The following is a 7,880-nucleotide window of genomic DNA, read 5'->3' as shown; positions in this document are numbered from 1 at the left end:
CTGGCGGCACCCGTCTCCAAGGGTCGTGGCGCCGAAGTCGCCTTCTCAAGACGGCGGCGCGCTGGCGAGGCGACTTGAAGGAGCAGCTTCGCCACGGCCTCGTCTTCAGCCGGCGGCACCGGCGGGCCCGCCGGCTGCTTGCCATGCGCGCTCCCAGACGACGGCGGAGGCGGCGGCGGTGCATGCCCGTGTCTGACGTGGAGGCCTCACCGACGTCCTTCTCCATGATGGGGTTCTCCCTGCCGGCTTCTCTAGTCTGCCCCGTGAACTCCGGGGGCGGCGGTGCGGTGTTCAGCGGGATGACGAGCAACGCCGATTGGCGGTGTGTGGTCTCCTCAGCCCGCTGTCTTGCTGCGACAGCGGCTTCGGCCTCTTCCAGCTTCTTCTGGGCGGAGGCCGCCGCCTTCTCGGCCTCCTCCTTCTCCAGACGGTCGGCCTCCTCCTCGTCACGCTTCTCCTGCGCGTTCCGCTCCGTCGCCTCCCGGAGGTCGGCGGCGGGGTCAATCCGCTGAGTATTGGCGGACGTATCGGCCGACCCCATGACGGAGGGGACGGCGACCCTCTCAAGGGGAAGGGGAGCCCTGAAGCAGAGAAGGCATGTAAGAAATTATTACGAGATTCGACAGAAGAAGGCAAGTCAAAGACGGAGCACTTACGTAGAGACGAGTGGCGGCCGTTTTACTTCCTTGCGGAAGCGGTTGGCCTTCGCGACCGCCTCTTCCCGCTTGGTCGCGGCGGCCTCCCCCTTGAACTTCTTCGGCCGGCCGCCGAGCGAACTCGGCCCGGCCCGGCGCTTCTTTGCACCGACTTGACCGGCCAAGCCGGCGGAGGAACTCACTCCTGGCTGGGCAACCTTCAGTTGGTGGCGCGGGGCGACTTCCCCTTCAGCATCGTCATCAGGCCAGTCGGCGAAGGTGGCCGAGGGCCTGAAGCCGTCTCCTGCTCCTCCTCCTCCGCCTTCGGCGTCGGCCTCCATCGCCACCGCCCCCAAGTCGGGGTCATCAACGTCGCTCTCCGCTCGGTCAGGGACAAACTCACGGGGCGGTCCCGAGGCGCCGGCTGCAGGCTGAATGAGGGGGTTCTGACTCGAAGAAACCAAGAAGATCAGAAGTCGGATTCGGCTGCAAAAGAAAACAGAGGAACAAAAGATACGACTTACCACAGGCGGGGGGTTGGCGCGCAAGTACGGCTCTTTGCCGAACTGCCAATCCGCCGCGAGCTCGCAGTTCGCGATGTGGTTCACCATGTTCGCCACCTCCGCATGGGGCATGTCCCTGGTGCACATCCGACTCGGGTCCCGGTGGTCTCTCATCTGACTGATCAAATGAGGTCGGCCTTAGAGAGGGAGGACTAGGCGCGCCACGAAGGCGGCCAGCAAGTCGGCCCCGACCAAGCCCTCCGACTGCGTTAGCACTCGGAGTCGCGCGACGGCGGCGGCACCTGCGGGAGTCAGCGTCTTGACCCGGTGGGACCAGCTGGGGAGCCTTCCAGCCGGCGCGCCGGCTTCGTAGGGCGGCAGATCGACCCAGTCGCCTTCTGGGGTGACGTTCTTCACGTAGAAGTAAGACCGCTGCCACATCATCACCGACTTAATCAGTGGGATGGAGGGGAATGGATTGTCAGCTGTCGACCTTCGCATCGCGATGAAGGCGCCGCACTGAGCTGGCACGCCGGCGATGTGCGTGCCGAGCTTGGATTGGAAGAATTCTCCCCATAGCTCGATGGTGGGGAGAACGCCGAGGAATCCCTCACACAAGGTGGCGAAGGCGGCCAGCAGCACCACCGTGTTCGGAGTAAGGTGGTGCGGTTGGAGCCCGTTGAACTCCAAGAAGGAGCGGAAGAAACCGCTCGCCGGTAGCCCCAGGCCGCGCATGAGGTGCGAGAGGAATATGACCCGCTCGCCCTCCTCCGGCGCCGGCCTTATCTCCCTCGCCGGCGCGGCACGGGCTCGCACTAGGTTCGCACCGGGGAGCCGACGCGTCTTGCAGAGGAGCTCGATGAGGTCATCGTCCACCTAAGAGCCGTCCTACACGCCGGAATGCATGGCAAGAGCCACGGCGGCGGAGGAAGAGCTCATCGCTGCGGGCGCGGCGTGGTTTGGTGCGACAACGGCAAGAGGAAGGAGAAGCAAGAGGAGGCGGGGGAGCAGGGAAGATGGGCGCGCGTGCTTCGCTGCTCCTCTCCCCCCGCCTACTTATAGCCTCGTGGGCTGAGAAGCCGATGGGGCGGGCATGGGATTAACTGCACGCAGGACCCCACGCCCCCCACGATTTACCCCACGAAGTTACTGCATGCAGTAACGACGTGGGAACCCCAACTTCCGCTCGGACGCAACTGGTCAGTTCGCATGCCGAGGCGCTGTAGTGGCGAGCCCTGCCTGACTGCCTGTCCCGTCGCGCGCGTGGGTAGGCAGACTGACCCTGCTGCGTGGCGCCGCGCGACGGGCCCGCGGCGGGCGATCGTGGGAAGCGTACAGGCACGCCGCCTGGTTCCCGCCGCGACTTTCAAACTCCTTAGTGGGCAAGACGGCCCTCTGCAAGTCCGACTCCAGATAGTCGGCCTGAAGGAAGACGGCCAGCAAGGCCCAGATTCCACCACCAGAAGAATGAAACTGTTGAGGCCCCATGATGTATCACCCTCGGAGCCTCACCAGCTTCGGGGACTACTGTCAAAGTAATGGGCCACGGGTAGGCTAACCCGAGCCCCAGAACCTTTCAAGACATCGGGGCAGGCTGCGCCCCTCGAGTCCAGAGGCGACTCTAAGGTAAGCCGAGTCCCAGAGGTGACTCCAAGATAAGCCGAGTCCTATAGGCAACTCCAAGATAAGCCGAGTCCCAGAGGAGACTCCAAGATAAGCCGAGTCCCAGAGGCGACTCCAAGATAAGCCGACTCCTGGCCGGCGACTTCCGGAGAGGCCGGCTATAGGGAGTCGACCCACAACTCCAACCACCCCGTTTACTGAGGGCAGGCATGGCCACAGTGCGCTGTACCGATGGAGATCTCCATCCGGAGCGACACTGTTGCCATGCCGGCCCTGACATCAGCCCTTGGGGGCGGAGCCCTGTGCCCACGACGGCCTGTCTGTACGACCCAGAGACAGCGGGTCCCGCAGCCAACGGGGGTACAGGGACGACAAGAGCGCCCCAAGACGGACCCGATGGGAGTCGGCCCCCTAGAGTCGGCTGGCCCCTCCCACGGGTCCCACATGCCATTAACCAGACACGACGGGGAATGGCAACAGTGATCGCCTATCAGGCGGCGGCACTATCGCCATGACCCCATGACCAAGCCCGCGTCATTAGAAGCAAGACTACAGTGATCTGCGGCCGGCAGGACCCGCCCACGGAGGACAAGGGCTGACGCCCCCGTACCTGGCCAATCGGCGGGACCCACCAGTCGGCGGGCCCCAGTAGTCGGCGGAGAAGACGGCGGCCTGAGAGACAGACGGCTGGGACCCGTGCCCAGCCGGTTTTACCATTGTGCCCCTGGGGGGTAGGCCTATATAAACCCCCCAGGGCACCCATGCAAAGGGTTCGAATCCATTAGCACTAGACCAGATGATATAGGAAGGAGAGAGCTAGCCTGGCCTTCTCCTACCTCCAGAAATAGCTCAAGGAGCAACCTTGTACTCACTTTGCCTTAGTGACCATGTGGAGACCCCGTAGAGCAGCAGTAGGGTTGTTATCTCCTCGGAGAGCTCTGAAGCTGGGTAAGATCCGCCGGCGTGCATGTCTTCGCCTCATCCCGTTTCCAGGCACCGGCAATGTTCTACTCGCCCCCACCATGATAAGCCATCCTTTGGCATATGTCGCACCCAACCCCCGACACAATGTGAATAGGTCGAATTGGGCTCAAACATGGTGATATATCATTTTTGTCCGAGAAAGAGCAAGGTCAATCGAGACATACGGAGAGAGAGAGAGAGAGAGAGAGAGATTGAGTGAGAGTGGCCCACCATGAGGTCGAAAGAGTGGGGGCGGCTTGGATGGACTGACCTAAATAGACAATCTGCGTGAGAGAGTATAGAGTGTGTCGATCGAGGCCCGAACAGGGAGATATATCATCTGTGTGTGAAAGAAAACGAGGTTAAACGAGACTCAGATAAAGAGAGCGAGATTGAGGGAGTGTGGCCCGCCGTGCGGAAGAAAGAGTGAGACAGTCTCGAGGGAGTGACCTAGATATACAATGTGCGTGCGTGCGCACGCGAGGTTGGGGGGCTAGATAGGCAATGCATGTATTTAGCGTGAGAGGGTGAGAGGGAGAGGGGGAGAGAGAAACAGAGAGAGAGAGAGAGCTCGGCATGGGGTGCAATGGCGGGTGTGTGAGGTAAATACATTTGGTAACAGGAGTGGAAAAAGGGGTTGTGTAGTTGAGAGACTTGGAGATCGAAACATGGAGAGAAAGAATGAACGTGCGTTGGAAACCGATAGCTTCCTAAGGTGGTTAGGAGAGCAAGATTGACCGATACAGGAAGTATGTAGCGTTTGTGTGGGGGGGGGGGGCTTAAAACACATTTGAATGTATATAGTACGATACTTAATGTCGATGTTTCAATTCGGTGTGCATTGTAAGATTTGAACCAAGGACCAGGCATACGGGTAATTATTTCGAATTTGTGCCATACTAAGTTTTGAAAAGTTGACATTGACTCAATTTGTTGTGCTATTTTGTAGGTCATATGTTTGAATCCATCCAAAAGTTTTCTCACTACCATGGTGTTCATCATATACATATGAATTTGTATTAAAAAAGTAGCGTGGATACAGTGAAATGCGAAATCCACGCTAGAATTGGAGATCGCTACGTGACATACACTCTAATTCAAATAACTAACTACGTGACACACACTCTAATTCATATAACTAATTATGTGACACACTCTAATCCACGTTAGCGTGGGTACCATTTCGAATTTTTTTTCAAATAACTCCTCATTAATTAATTTATAGTACTCCCTCTGTTCACTTTTATATGACCTTGAAGACATTTCAGACAATGTGCAAAACAGTTCATTTTAAGTTGTCTGAAACGACTTACAAAAGTGAACAGATGGAGTATCTCGTTTCGAATGACTAATTATTGCAAGGAAAACACGGGCATGGTAATACATACAGATTCATTTGCAAATGAAAGAACATTCGTTTGCATTCTCAAATGTAGGCGCACCAGGCAGACCAGGGTCGTGTCGGGGTGGACACTGCTTCGGTGCCTTAAAGGCAACTGCCCTTGGGTGACTGACATGTGGGCCAGGCACCTGTTGGGCCCACATGTCATGGACACAAAGGCAGGTGCCTTAAGGCACTGAAGCATAGTCCTGTCGGGGTGGTCGCGTGTGTCGGACGGACGCATAGCACCCAGCCACCCACCCCCTCCCCCCAAAAAAAGGACGACGACAATATAAGTTCGCGCTTCCACGTTTCGGATTGAAATATCTGGCGGACCCAATTCCATCCCTGCAAAATCTCTCTTCTCCACCGTCCCCTTCCGCGCCCAAATTGCTCAAATCCCTAATTCGTTGCCATCCCTCGAATCGCCCCTCATCTCATCTCTTTCCCCACCGTTCCCCACCTCTTTGCCGGATGACGACGACGAAGACGACAGTCGCGCTTCACCACCGCACCGGAGCTACCTCATCTACGCCCTCGTCCACCACACCGGGTGGTGCACCGACAACGTCGGCCGCCGCGACCGACGTGCCTCACAGACACCGAGTTCCACCGCATCAGGTGCGCTTCACCAACGCCATCTCCCATCTCACCGGGGCTACTTCACCGAGCACATCATCGCACCTCCGCCCCCCGAGGCCGTTGGGGCTTCACCAACGGTCTCGTCAACCGCATCGTAGCGCTCCGCTGCCACTCAAGATCTGCATCTGTGCGTGGCCAGCCAACGCCAGCACATCACCCTCAACGGCTCTGAAGTGACCCACACTCTAGCTAGGCGAGCATGCCCAAACGCCGGCCCGAACTAGGTATCCACACATCACTCCCCTGTGCACTGTTCCAACGATGTTTGGATATCCTTTCACTGCTCTCTTAGCTTACACGCCTATGCAACTCTGACTTTAACTATTATTTCTTCTGGAGATATCATCTGAAACAAGCAAATCCATTTTTTAGCGAAGCATGATGGCGCTACGGGATCTGGTACACATCCTGCACACCCGTATAACCTTGTAAGTATCTGTCCTCCGGTACAACATCAAGGTCGATTCCTCTTATTTGATCAACCATTCGCCGTGTCAAAAATGCAGAGGGGGATGCAAGGAGCACAAGGCCTGCACATCCAAGCAAGTGGTAACATGGACTTGTACATGGAACATCCAAGCGCAAGCAGAGCTGCAGTGAGCCTGTACAACGAGCTAGCGTAAGTCCCTGTATTTCATTTAATTCGTACTGGCATTCGTGTTTGATTTGTGTGAAGTGGCTGATCCACGAATTCAAGTTACCAGGGGTGAACATTTTACTTAAAAAATACGAAGGCACTTGCACTCCGGAAATCAACATAACTTGAGAAATGTGAAGCTACATGCACTTTGAAAACCAGCTAATGATCCAAAGAAGTTCAGATTATAAACACTAAATGATGCAAGCACCAAAAAACACAAAATGCAACATGGTGCACAAGGACTACAAACATGGTCTGTACCTGCTTGAATTATTCGTTCTCTGGCTGAAAATATCGAAGTGTAATTGCACGTATAACCAGTGCACAAACTGCATATCAATATATCTATCCTGCACAAGTATGCCAATAGTTTCAAACAATAGATTAGAAAAGTATTTATGCTATGTTGTCATGATATGAGGACTTTCTGGTAGATGGCCTCGACGTTTCCTCAAGCTATGAAAATGCACTATAATTTGCTTGTCATCAATGCCTGCAAATCTCTGTCTCTCTCAACATAGTAGATCATCATTAGACACTAAATCCTTCAATGAGCTTGCAAAATGCTTGCATTAGATCCCTCATTAGACACTATATGTTCATCACTAGGAGCATGTAAAATGTTTGCATCAAATCCTTCATTAGCAGTCTGTTCATTAGACACTTCAGGCTCAAGAACAACATGAGCTTGTATGTTTGCACTGGAAACTTGATTAGATACATCAGATTCAGTCAGTTCAGTATTGATTGGGGGAGTTATAAAATAAGTAGAAATTGGTTTTATTTTCTCATAGATTCCCTACAAACAAGCAGTTTTACAACACCGTCAGGTTTAACTATTGGCCAGAAATTGAAGAGTTGAATTAGATATAATCAGGGATGTGATGTACCTGCTCGTTGCGCATGCTACTCTTGCAAGCTACAATTGTCCATTTGCGCAAGCTCGATGCCATGCCCGTGCTACCGCCGCTGCCTCCCATGCAGGATACACCCAGGGTTGGATCTTCATCTTCTTGTGCTTTCGTTCGCTTGAAGCCCGGCGACCACCCTCCAACGAGGGCGCGAGGAAGTGTTGTGTTGGTCTGTCCAGCGGCGGCTAGGTTAGGAGCGAACTAGACTGGAGGCTGGAGCGAATGAATTGGGATTTTTCCTACTGTCGATTGATATGGGAGGCGCTCGTTTGGGCCGCGAGCCTGCTATAGGGCCTGCGTTGCACTTATGTTATTGGCCCATCCAAATTGAAACATTTTTCTTCATTTTTTACATTGCCTGCTCGTGCGTTGGGACGAACAAAACTAGCATGGGCCAACCTGGACGACTCAAACTAGGTGCACACTTTCCAGCCACCTGAGGCGGCCGCCCATACCAGCCCCTATGGTGGCGTCGCGCCTTTTTGCGTGTATGATTGGATAGTGAAAAATATTCTAGTGGCACTTTTGATTTACCCACAGAATGGTTGAATTGCTTGTTTCTATGAACTGAGTTCGCCAATA

Source organism: Triticum dicoccoides, chromosome 3B (genome assembly GCF_002162155.2).
Source record: "Triticum dicoccoides isolate Atlit2015 ecotype Zavitan chromosome 3B, WEW_v2.0, whole genome shotgun sequence".
Classification (NCBI taxonomy): domain Eukaryota; kingdom Viridiplantae; phylum Streptophyta; class Magnoliopsida; order Poales; family Poaceae; genus Triticum; species Triticum dicoccoides.
The sequence above is the reverse complement of the archived record's forward strand: the minus strand, read 5'-3'. Positions refer to the sequence as shown.